At 34.1% G+C, this 13,825-nt stretch overlaps 3 pseudogenes across 3 annotated transcripts; all 3 read left to right on the forward strand.

The window, feature by feature from the left end:
• Positions 1 to 887: 887 nt before the first annotated feature.
• On the forward strand, positions 888 to 6,599 carry AT2G10820 (annotated as a pseudogene; the record flags this gene model as incomplete). The annotated part of the gene is made up of 1 exon: positions 888 to 6,599.
• A 3,153-nt stretch (positions 6,600 to 9,752) lies between these two features.
• On the forward strand, positions 9,753 to 11,186 carry AT2G10830 (annotated as a pseudogene; the record flags this gene model as incomplete). The annotated part of the gene is made up of 1 exon: positions 9,753 to 11,186.
• Positions 11,187 to 12,068: 882 nt separating this feature from the next.
• AT2G10833 lies at positions 12,069 to 13,390 on the forward strand (annotated as a pseudogene; the record flags this gene model as incomplete). Its single annotated transcript has 1 exon — positions 12,069 to 13,390.
• Between the last annotated feature and the right edge of the window lie 435 nt (positions 13,391 to 13,825).

Raw genomic sequence — 13,825 nt, forward strand, 5'->3', positions numbered from 1 at the left:
GCTAGGTTTAGGGTATTCTCAGAAAATTCTCAGAAAACAAATGATTAGTAGATCTAGGGATAGCTAGGTTGTTATCAAACCGTCCTTAAACTCAAACTCTAATTACACAATAGCTAGTGATATTCCGTGATACTCATTATGCCTAGAGCTAAGATTCCTCTTGATGTACCGTGAAATCCTATACCTAAACATGCATGCTAAACGAGTTCGATAAGTTCACCTTAGTAGATAGGCCGATTTATTACACCCCTATAAAACAGGCTCATCAAATAGTAGTTCTAGTAACATATACCTATGGTGGGGATATCTATTATCTGTAATCAAGTTCTAGTTAATTACTCTAGAACTAGCATTAAGAACAACTAAAGAGGAAGAATCTTACAAATAACCTAACAAGGGGGCAATCTACTAAACCATATGAATTCCTAGTGAGAAACATTTACCCTAACAAGCAGACTACTCAGACATGATGGATGAAACAAACAACATGAATGAATAATAAAGCATTAACAAATTAATAAAGAAAAGAGTTAGAAAAGATCTTTTCACTGTTATTAATATAGTAAAATCTTTACCAATAACGTTGTTGTGGGCTTAGAGAGAGAAAACGCTCCCAGGCACACTTTTCGAGAATTCAAATTTGGCCTCTGAAAATCTTCAGATCTGCTTCGCCTGAATTTCTCAAGCGACCTCCGACGTTTGTTTATTCCCTCTTCTAAGCATCGAGTTACCATTTTCTTCTTTGCTTCAGCGACGTTTCCACCTCTAAAGAATGGCCAGACGTTTCTCCTACGCAGAAAAGGGGAAAGCCGCGACGATCCCAAATCGACCTCCATCACCGCCGAGAATCAGAGTACTGGCTTTCGACAATTCAAAACTTCTCCGCAAGCATTCTCTTACCATCATCGGACGATCAACTATTCAGAAATGCTGGTCTCTCGATCCCTTCCTTGCCGACCATTGTAGACTCTCTTCAAGACCTATCGGAGCCGACCTCGGCAATGGCCTCTTTCAGTTTCAGTTTCAGTTTTGCTTGAGTGGTTAAGCTCTTATAATCAGTCACTAGTCTCCCCTCATGGACATGGAGGGGGTGGACTAGCTCTCTACTGGAAAAAGGATTGGAATGTGATCATACTCTCCTCTTGTAACAACTATTTGGATGTAAGCATCACAATAAAGAATAAATCTTTTTTTGCTACTTTTGTCTATGGGGAACCTGATCAAAGTAAAAGATGCATTGTTTGGGAGTCTCTCAAAGTTATTGCAGAATAAAGAGCGGCACCTTGGTTTCTCTCTGGTGACTTCAACGATATCCTTAGCAATATGATAAGTGTGTATTTTGCATGTTTTGAGCATCCATTTGTAATCACTTTAGCATCATATCATCACTGTTTTATACCATTTCTCATCATTTGTCATCACTTTACATGTTTAGGATAGATTTGCATGTATGTTGCATATTTGCGTTGATTTCAGGTGATTTGGAGCTGTTGATGAGCTATCTGGAAGAAGCGGGCCTGATCATGTCAAACCACTCGACCCCGAGGTAGAGTAGGAGCTTCAAGATCTCAACAGATCACTCGACCACCAGGTCGAGTAGAGGACATCACTACTTCACCACATCACTCGACCCCGAGGTCGAGTGTCTTGATCCCATCGCCGGACCATCACTCGATCACTTCACTCGACCCCTAGGCCGAGTGTCTTCACCTTCATTGCCAGACCACTACTCGACCTCGTCACTCTACCTGGAAGTCCAGTATCACCATCACCACCACTCGACTGCATACTCGATGACAAGCTTCAGAGCCTTCTTCATTCCGCACTCAACCAGACGCTCGAGCACAAGGAAGAAAAGAAGACTCCAGCTATTCACTCGACCTCCCACTCGACCACATGGGTCGAGTACAGTTCTTAATCTGTCCCAATACTGCGTCGTTTTAAGTATTAGGGTTTCGGAATATTTGGCTATAAGTAGCATGTACTTCACATTTTCGCAGACAAGTTTTTATCTAGTTTTATTCCGCAGACCTTGTGTTCTAGACCTTTTGTAATCCGGATTTCTCTTTATCTATTCAATATTCAGTATTCAGCTTTTGTTCTTGTTCATTCTGTTATCATCCTGCTGTTACACTGTTGTTATCATGTTTTCAACTTGTTCAACGTTTATGCTTTCTGTTATAATGTCTGAGTAGTGAATAGGTTTCTAAGGATGGGTTAGAGTAGTGTAGGATTCTCAGTATGCTAGGTGATTGAGTATTGATTGATAGATCCCTTCTGGATTAGTTGTTCTTAATGCCTATTGCTTTCTGATCAACTGGAATTTGAGCCCAGACATTTCCGCGCCCAAAAGGTGTTCGATGAAATGTCTGAACCACTAATTCCAGAGATTCGTGACCCTGTACCAAGGTATTGGTTGCAGGGAGCGTTTTGGCTTTAACTTGTTGATTCGTAATGCCTGTTAGGTTAGCTCTCGTCAATGGTGATTGAGTCTAGGACTAGGTTAACTTGAGAGTCTCTGTTGCGGTGGCACTTAGATTTGGTTAATGAACTTGTTGTCTAGGGTTAATTATTGAGCATGTCAATCACCTGTAAACTGAGGAAACGAAACTACTCAATTATCCCATCCTCGGGAATTCTTTATCTGATTGAATTCTTTGTTTACTCTACTGTTGTTTACTGCATCTTGTCATCTGTTGCTTAGTTTCTGCAATTCTTTACTGTTGCCAGACTGTGCAGTCGAATATCCCTGTTATACTTTCTGTCTGTTACTCGACCTCACCCAGTGCTCTGCAAAGAGCTGTGTTGGTCGAGTGTTTTATTGTTTCTGCTTGAATTTCTGTTTTCTGCATGTTCACTTAGAACTGCTAGAACACACCAAAACCTGTTATTGCTTGGCTTGACTTAGTGACTTCTGATCACATCTTGATTGTTAGCATCACACCCATTTGGATTAACAACCTTCAGTACTACAACGACATGATAGTGCTTTAGGATTAATAGATTAAAAACCTATTTTCACTATACAGAGAAATCTGGGGGACCTCCTCGAGCTGAAGGGTCTTTCATTGATTTCAGATCTTTCAGGTCTGAGTGTGGTCTTTTTGATCTCAAGCATTCGGGGAACTTCCTGTCTTGGAGAGGAGTGAGACACTCTCATATTGTCCAATGCAGACTTGAAAGGGCCATGGCAAATGGAGACTGGTTTGAGATGTTCCGAAAAAGCAGAAGCGATTATCTTGAGTTTGAAGGATCAGATCATCGCCCTATTGTCTCCTACTTCTCCCAAGAAAAAAACGTAAAGGGCTTTTTAGATATGATCGCAGACTAAAAGAAAATGAAGAGGTCAAAGCTCTAATTGATGCGACTTGGAATCAGAGGCAATCCAATATTGTGCAAAAAAGACTTTCTTGATGCAGATCAGCAATTGTTGATTAGACCAGAGAAACACAGAGAAATAGTCAATTGAAGATTGAAAAGCTGAAGAGTTCATTAGAGAAGGCAATGGTAAGTCCTTTGAATGACTCAGCACTTCTAAAACATATTAACTCTGACCTTGCTGCAGCCTACCTCGCTGAGAAAAACTTCTGGAAACAAAGAAGTCGTCAACTGTAGCCTAGTCTTGGTGACCAAAATTCGGGGTATTTCCATGCAGTAACAAAAGGACGACAGTGCATCAATAACATGTTTGTCCTGGAAACTGAAGATGGAACAAAAGTCTTTGAGGATCTTCAATTTTCTGTAGTTTTAGTCGAGTACTATTAGAAACTTTTTACTTCATCCAACCCGGATCCTGTCCTTGTTCAGAAAATTGTAGAAGAAGCCATTCAACCTAAAATCTCAGAGGAAGATAATCTGCAACTTCAAAAGATCCCTGATTTACTTGAAATCAAGGAGGCTCTCTTTGACATTCATCCGGAGAAGGCTCCAGGCCCGGATGGATTTTCAGCCTGTTTCTTCCAAACAAATTGGAATACCGTGGGACTTGCTCTCTCAAATGAATTCAGAACCAGCACACTTCACCATAATGTTAATGAGACCTTTGTCAGGCTCATTCCCAAAATACAAGCACCAAAGAAAGCAGCAGACTACAAACCAATTGCACTTTGCAATGTCTACTTCAAAATAATCTCCAAGATTCTTACCCAGAGACTAAAGCCTTTGCTCCACAAGCTAGTGTCTGACAACCAATCTGCTTTTCTAGCTAGGAGAGCTATAGCAGATAATGTACTCATAACGCATGAAACGCTTCACTTCCTTAAGACCTCGGGTGCTATTAAGAACTGTTCAATGGCTGTGAAGACGGATATGTCTAAAGCATATGACAGAGTAGAATGGTCTTTCATCAAGGCGGTTCTTCAAAGGATGGGTTTTGCAAGCTGCTGGATTGATTGGATCTTGGAGTGCACATCTACTGTGACTTACTCCTTTCTCATCAATGGCCAGCCTTTGGAAAAAGTAGTTCCATCAAGAGGTATAAGACAGGGAGACCCTCTCTCCCCTTATATCTTTATTCTGTGTGGTGAGGTGTAATCAGGTTTGTGTCGTCAAGCTCAGGTTTCAAAACACATGTCACAACACAGCCCTAGAGTCAATCATCTTCTATTTGCAGACGATACAATGTTCTTTTGCAAAACAAAGAAGAAGGATTGCACTGCTTTGTTGACCATTCTACAAAGATATGGAGATGTTTCGGGGCAGCTCATCAACACCCAAAAAGCTTCTGTCTTCTTTTCCAGAAGAACCCCATATGAAACCCAGCTTCAGGTCAAACAATGGCTGAGTATTATCAACGATGGAGGTCTGGGTAAGTATTTGGGACTCCCTGAACACTTTGGGAGAAAGAAGAAAGATCTGTTCTCCTCCATTGTTGATCGCATTCGACAAAAGTTAATCAGTTGGTCTAGCAGATTCCTCTCTGGAGCAGGCAAGATGGTTATGCTAAAAAGCGTTTTGGCTTCAATCCCTAACTATACCATGTCCTGCTTCCAACTTCAACTGTCTCTCTCTGCAAGAGAATTCAATCCACCCTCACTCGCTTCTGGTGGGATTCCAACAATCAGAAAAAGATGTGTTGGATCTCCTGGGACAAGATGACTGCTTTAAAAAAGGATGGAGGGCTAGGCTTTCAGGACATTCAGGCTTTTAATGAAGCCATGCTAGCTAAGATAAGCTGGAGAATACTGCAAAATCCCCAAAGTCTACTCTCAAAAATTCTGTTAGGGAAGTACTGCCATGAGGAAAGTATTTTACAGGTGACTTGTGTAAAATCTTGTTCTCATGGTTGGCGAAGCATCCTCATCGGAAGAGACATTCTTGTGAAACAACTGGGCTGGATTCCATTGAATGAGCAGACTCAGCCTATGGGACCGGCCCCTCTGACCTCAAGAAACTGGCGAGTAAGGGACCTCTTTATCTCTAATTCTTTGGTATGGGATGAAGGAAAAATCAAGCGAACTTTCCCAGTGCTAGCAGATCATATTCTCAGTATCAAACCAAGCCAACTGCAGGGAAAAGATAGACAAGTCTGGTTACTTAATCCGGATGGATACTACTCAACAAAATCCAGTTATCATGTGGCACGACAAGCTCTAAAGGATCTGTCACTTCATCCTCAGGGACCCGTCAACTGGTTTAGTGTGATTTGTCCGTGAAAACCTCTCCAAAAGTTAAATTTTTCTTATGGAAAGCTTTTAATGAAGCCTGCCAACAGGAGAACAGCTTATGTCTAGGAAAATCTTTGTTGAATCTTCCTGCAGTAAATGCAGAGAGCTTGAATCTATTGACCATATCCTTTTTGCTTGTCCCTTCGCCCAGAGAGTATGGAAATTGGCACCTATCGATAGTGCTCAATTGCCTCCACTCTCTAATGTTAAGGAAAGCTTGGATTGGTGGAAAAAGAAGATTTGTCTTCCTCCCACAGGATTAGGCAGCGGACCCCATTACCCTTGGACTTGCTGGAATCTGTGGACAGCTAGAAACAAGCTAACCTTTGAAAAGCTTATGTTTTCTGAGCAGGAAATCATGATTAAGGCCATCTTGGATGCAAAAGAATGGTAGTCTGCTCAACAGAAGAAACTTATGCCTCCACCTCAGCTCTTCCCGACCAGACAGCATAAGACAAGAGAAGAGATCCGCTCCACTCTGATTATCAACTCTGATGCAGCGTACTGTTCCCAAGCTCAAACTGCAGGATTAGGATGGACTTTGTTATCCAGTGGCGCATGTCGTCCCTCTAAACACTCTACCTGTTGTAAGCATGTGTCTTCTCTGCTTGTTGCGGAGGCTCTGGCTGCTCGTTCAGCCCTGATGGCAGCGTCTCACCTTATTGATTGTTCGGTGGTGCTAAAATCTTATTGCCAAGTCCTTGTCAAGGCCATTGTATCCAAATCTCTGTGTGTAGAGATTCATAGTATCCTTTCTGACATTCTACTTCTTAGTAGTTCTTTCAAATCTTTTTCTTGTAAATTTATTCTCAGGACAGCAAATTGTTTAGCTGATTCTCTGGCCAAATCTGCTCTATCTTTGTATCCTTTAAACCTAGTCTAAATGATATTTGAGATGGATTGACAAAAAAAAAACAATCTTACACTAAACAAACAATATTAACAAAACAAATAAAACTTAAAATTTTAGTTTTTTAGTTATAAAATATCATTCTGCAGTGTACTATATATTTAAATATAACAAAACAATAACATAAATCTATAGATCATCCTAAAAAAGATAATTTAATTATTAGTAAAAATTATAGGCTCGCGGTGTACTATATATTTAAATATAACAAAACAATAACATATATCTATAGTACCGCGGTTTAATATCTAGTATGAAACATCTAGTGAAATATCACTCTTGTGTTTTGCATTTTTCATTAAATTTGCATTAATTTTGTTGGAAATTATTTATAGTATTTTAATTGTATTGAAAATTTGGAATATTATATATTAGACATGATAATTGCCTTTTTATTTGTAACTAATTATAGAAAATATTGATTATGACGTAAAATCTTAAATTTTTAAATAGTTGTTTTTAAAAATTACAAATAAGGAAAATCTCTCTATAAATTAATAATTCTGAATTCATAGAGGTATAAATTACTGCGTCCATAAATAAAAGAAATTTCCCTATAAATTGACTCAGTTTCTTTAGAATTAATTGGATTCATCGTCTCTTTAATATATTCAATTATATCGCTCATTTATATACTTAATATTCAATATATCCAAAACTGGATGTAGGTCTCTGATGTGGTCAATTAAATTGCTCATCCAACTATAAATAGAGAAAAAAGAGTTGGGTTTTTCTATTCTGCGAAAGAGGAGATGATTTGAAATCCAAAAATTCAAAAGAAAAAAAACTGTTAATCATTTGTTTTGATTCAACCCACAATGGATTCGATTAGTTGAAACTCCAATTAGGTCGTAAATCCTATTATTATAAATCACAAGTCACTTTCCAAATAACTGCAGCTCTCTCCATTTGACACATGTCGTAAGTCTCAAATTCTATTCTTTTACTTTTCTTTTTCTTTTTATCCACATTTACGTCAAAAAAACATAATAATAATAATAAACAAATTATTATTCTTCCCCATCTCCCCCACGATCTCTAAAATATCCAAGCAAACAAAATACAAAATTGTTAAATCTCAAAACTACAAATTATAATTGGAACAGCCATTCACATCTTTCAAGCATCTTCAACTTCTCCTTTAAGTTTTTAACAAAAATTCTCAATCACAAAAATCATCCGCGTAAAAGCGTTCCGTGTCGACAAAGACTTCACCGTCATCGTCACCCAATAATTTTGCAGAAATATATTGTTACACTGCTTTGACCGCGCAAAGCGCGGGTTATTAAACTAGTCTTGGGGATAATATAGTTGATTATTTTTAAAAGTTTTTAGAAATAATATAGTTGATTATTTTTAATATACATCGCTATTTCTACATAGGATCTTAGAAATTATACTAGGGTTTTGTAGTTTGTATTCAGCTAACTAGAAACTTCATATAGCTCTCTAATACATTCAATTATATGGCTCATCTATATACTTAATATTCAATATATTCAAAACTTGAAATAGGTCTCTGATGTAATCTATTATATTTCTCATCCAACTATATCTATCATATATATAGCTTTCAAAGCCTACTATATATATCATATATAAAACCTCGCAATATATTATTGATTAACTCCGTCATCATCAAAATTATTTAAAGTGAAAAACCCATTAGATTCTTCAGAATTTAAGTTCATTACCTGAATTCAGCATTATAAAGAACAAGAGTGGGAGAAGAGGTAAAAAACTTAAAAGCAGCATTGTAAAGGCAAAGTAGCTAACCACAATTCAACCAATAGTAAAATGTACTACAGAGTAGAGATGGTTTTAAAACATAAAAAATCAATATATTTTACATTGAAAATTGAAAACGCCGTCTAATTTGAAAGAAAAAAAAAAATTTAAAACGTCAACTATTTAAAAACGGAGGGAGATTAAAAAACGGAGGGAGTAGACTATTGCTTATATTAGTGTTCATAGAGAATCAATAAAATCTCTTTGATAGATTCAGGCTGTCAAATACAGTAAAGAAGCCTTTTATTTCTTGGATTCGTAGAAAATCAATAAAATCTCTTTGACAGATTTAGGCTGTCAAATACAGTTAGAAAACTTTTATTTCTTTTATGATATAAAGTTTTGTATGAATATTCTCTCATCTTCTTCTAACTATATTTATGTGTCTATTATTTATGTTGTTATAAGGATTAAAAATCAAGAATTTGATTCTAAATTTACTTTAGAAAGCTTTATATATATATATATATATATATTAATCATTTTTGTATATTTTTAAAGCCAAACTAAAATATTTTTATTTATTCTTTAATTTTCATATTTTCATATTTTGATGGTTATAACAAAAGTTTCAGGTTTATTGGTAATGGAGAGTTAAATATATCAATTCAAATCATGGCACAACAAGATAATGAAGTTGAAAAGATCCATTTCCATTATCTACTTTAGATGTTTGGTTATTTTCTAATATATTCATGTATTTGTTTTTAAATATGCAATATTTAATAAAATAAATAATTGTCATATTTTTTAAATATATATTTCTTACCTTTTTCTTATCTCGGATAAGTTTTGTAATTTATTTTTAATATACGTATCATTATATTTACTTTTTGGGATTCAATAGATAATTATATAAAAATCGTTATACTGTTTACTTTATTTAAGATTTGAGGTTAAATTATTTTTCAACTTAAAAAGAATTCTGTTAAAAAAATTTGGTCCTATAAGATTTGTTTTTTGTCAAACGGTCCTTAAGATTAAAAAAACGAAATCATATGGTTCAAGAAAATTAAATTTAGGTAAAATAGAAAATTAAATTTAGGTAAAATAGAAAATTAGAATAAAATCGTTAGAATGAAACCTAACACTCATACTTAAATAGAGTGACATATAGAAGAAAATAACTCTGATTAAAACAAAACTCATTTTATTAATTCCTACAAAGATAAAACCATTAGTATAAAATATAGTACAGGAATTTAAATTGATGAGTGAAAAAAAAAAAATAGAAGTTATCCTTGGATCTTTGATGATTTTAATTAGATTGAAGTTCATATGATTTTTGTAAGAAAAATATATTTAGTTATATCAACAAACAAACAAATTATCTGTGGGTTTATATAAGCAATTTATTTTGTAAAAGTAATAGATAATATATGTTTATTGTTGTTTGCTTAATCCGATTTGCGAAGATCAATCTCTACAACGGTAATTATATTGTTATGTGTTACTACATATCTATACTATTTTTAAAAACATGTCCTTTTACTTATAAAACAGATAGCTGGAGTGTTTCCAATTCTTTTGATGTTTTACAAGTCTTCGTGGATCCCACGTTGGCTGAGTTGGGTTTTTTTAAGCAAAGGTAATTGTATTTATTTGCCACTAAATATATTTGCTTCTACATAATATTAAACAAAGTATATTTTTTTAATATATAGCATACCAACCGATGGGTTAACTTTGGGAAGTTCGGAATCTTTTCACAAGAGGCTCTATGCACCAAGAACTGGGGATGACGATGGTGATTATCCAAGGCAAACAATCAAGGAAGTCCTCACATCTTCTGATATACTATTCATTAATTTATTTTACCTACTAACCTTTTTATTACATTTTTCATATGTTTAACTTAGTTTGTGAATTCCTCTTTATATTCATTTGAAGGTGGGTAACTGCAAAACAGTTTGCACTGTTTCGGCAATTGATACAGATTAGCCGTGGTACTATTTTTGTTGTCGTGCTCACAACAAGAAAGTTGTCAAAGAAAAAGTTATCAAACTTGAAGATATCAAGCTACCTCAAAAGCCAAGATTTTGGTGTGAAATATGCATTGGTTTTGCAAAATTTGTTGTTGCCAAGTTAGTCTTTATGAAATCTTTATATTGAATGTATTTTGAATTATAATTTGGTGTTTGGAAGCTAATAATCCTATTTAAATTTTAGGTTTTGGTTACATCTCCATATTATGGACCAAACCGGTGAAGCTAGATACATGTTATTCGATAGTCATGCAAAAGAACTTCTTGACACTACTGCCCCTGAATTGCTTGATGGGTCATTTGATGAGGTATAATGCCTTTTTAAAAATAAACTCTTTCATTAAAATGACAACGTTCATGTTATAATAATCTATATTTTTCTATAGATCGAAGACCCAACTATTTTGCATGATGTGATCAATGGTTTGAAAGGGAAGACTTTTCAGTTTCTATTGTGCATCCAAAAGGAAAACATATTAGGTGGATATGATTCATTTACTGTTGCCCGAGTCTACACCGGTAACATTGCTGATGAAATCGTTCAAGAAGACTGATGCATACGTTGATCCATCATCCTTAATTTCGATCGAACAGGTTTGTCAAATAACATTAAACAATTCCAATTATTTATATTTATATTTTAGGGTTGTCTTTTTAAAAATGTTTATGTATTTTCATATAGGGTTCCCTTATGCTTACTAATGGTGTTGACCTTTCTCATGTGGATTTGTCGTCAACCTCTACTCCATCATCAAAACGAAAAGATTCAGATGATGTTGATGGAAATGATCAGGCTTCCACAAGTAGGAAGAAGTGTTCTAAGATTACCATGTCTTAGGAAGGCTCCGGCGAATGATGCTCATTGACTAATCCAGCTTGGATCGTTTTCTTCTTTCTTATTTATTTGCTTAAAGTTATCGAAGTTGTTTTATTTTTTTAAGTTCTAAACTATCTTTATTTTATTTGGTTTTTTGGGAATTAATAAAATTATTTCAATTATATGTCGTTTCGTTTTGTTAAATCTCAGTTTTTGGGAATACACAGAACTGAGATTTGATTACTCCTTCTGTTCCACCAAATTTTATGTTGTAGAATTTTGACACAAATTAAGAAAAATAACTTTTCATGAATTATTATTATTTTGTTAGTTTAACTATAGTATTAGTTATATTTCTCTCTTCTTTTATTGGTTAACAATAAAAATATTAATGATGTTGATTTAGAACATCAATCTTGATGAAAGAAGAAAAAAAACAAAAACATCAAATTTTCAGAAAACAAAATTGTTTATTATTAAGAAACACATTATTTTATATTATAATGTTAATCATACTAAGAACTATAAACAATTTTGCTAATTTTGTGTTAAATATTCTACAAAATCAGAATTAGCAAAGATTTTGTACACTAAATAATCAGTCTTATTAAATATGATTAATCATGATAACTCAAACAAAACAAACCTATTCCTATTTTTTCATAAACTCTCATTTTAATAATTACAATTTTTAGTAACACGTTAAGAAATAAATGTCATCATTATTGTTCTAACCTATAAGAAATCCTACTAGTTCTTGACGATTCGTTTCCTTTTTACACTTTAACTTTCCATCATTGTATCTTTTCCCAATTATATAAAATCAAAAATTTCAAGCCTAACACAATTAGGTTTAACTCTTTATCTGTCGAAAAAAAAAAAAACTTCCTTGGATACACATGATGTCTGTTCACAAACTCACTGATTTGAGAGATAACTCGACTAACTGGAAGATTAACGTCAAGATCCTGTCAATTTGGAATCATCCTCCAAACAATCATGTTGAAATTACGACCATGATTCTTCATGATGACAAGGTTTGTCTTTTCCCTTTGTTTTTTCTTTTAATCCCAATTTACTTTGTTATCATTGAAACAGATCATCACAAACTATTTAATCTTTGAGTTGCTTGGAATTTTTTTCAGAATAACCGTGTTGGTGCAACAATTCCTCATAGAAACTATCACAATCTCTTCCGTCCATTTCTCAAGCCTGACACATGGATTCACATCTCTCACTTTCGGGTCGTTTTTCCTCAAGCAAGGGTTAGGTATTCTTCCTTTCGTTTCCACATCAAGTTCATTTGGGAAACAAGTGTTTACCCTCTTCCGGAACGGGTGAAAATGACTTCTTTGATTTCATTTTTCTCATTGACCTTAAGTATCCATGTCTTGAGGATTGGGATTATGTCACGGGTAAGTTTTTAGTCAATCTATGTTCTTCTCATTTTAAGAATGAATTTTTGATAGTAGTTTATGTTATTATTTTTGAACTATGCTATTAATATATTATTCTATACTTAGGTGCAATGGGTGTGGTGACAAATATCTCGGCTATTAAGAAATTTTCATTTGTTTGTCGCCACGGTGAAACCGACTATGAATCAAGATATGTCTCATTCAAACTTTTGGACAATATGTAAATTGTAGTGTTTTTAAGTATGTTTAGTAATGTGTCTCTTGTCTGAAAAATTAGCTTAATAATGTATTGCTTAGTCTAATGTTTTGTCATATTGGTTAGGGGAGAAAAAATGAAATGCTATGCTGTTGGAAGATGCTGTGAACTCTTTGTTATAAATTTCTCAAAATGTATCAGTTCAGCGACTTATAAATTTCTCAAAATGAATCAAGATATCAGCCCATTGTTGCCATTGTGAGGTTTTGGAGAATTGCTGATATTGAGGGTTAGTTATTTTTGTTTCTATTGTAATCCTATTTACTTATGATTGACATTTTTATTATATCATTTTAAATGAAATTTTTGGAAAAGGTGAGAATGTTTGAAGAGTGAATTTGGATGTTCAAGAATTTACCTCAATCCAACCAATTTCGCTGAGATAGATATTCAAAGCTACATGTAAGAATTTTATCATTTTTTTATTGTATTGGTTAACCATAAAATCAATTAATCAATACAATTTTTGTTTTTTCTGTTTTACGGCCGCGGTTTCGAAGATTATGATGACCTTCCAGAGAACCCAAGGATGGAAGTGATTGAAGAGAATTAGGAGTTTGACCTCGCAGCTCCTATTCTTATTTAAATTATGTTTCAAACTTCTTTAAATTTCCTTCAAACTTTGTCATTTTAAGTTGTTGTTTTTTTTCAAATTTGTTTATGTTTTGAACCTATTTAAGTATTCTATTCCCGTTTGATTTTTATCTATCTTATGTTTTGTTAAACTCCTAACAAAGTTTACAACTATGACATAAAAAAACTACAAACAAACTCCTATATAAATTTGCAACGATTACATAAAAGTATAGTTGTAGTATTTTTTTATTTCTGTTAAAATACTATCCATTTAATTTATTTTTTTGACATATAATTATTGATGATTCTTTTTACATTTTTAAGAAAATTGGAAGGGTACCAAGAATAAAACATTAAAAACTTTGAGATAAATCATTCTTGGAAACATCATGATCATTTATTATTAAGT

Source organism: Arabidopsis thaliana, chromosome 2 (genome assembly GCF_000001735.4).
Source record: "Arabidopsis thaliana chromosome 2, partial sequence".
NCBI classification, from domain to species: Eukaryota; Viridiplantae; Streptophyta; class Magnoliopsida; order Brassicales; family Brassicaceae; genus Arabidopsis; species Arabidopsis thaliana.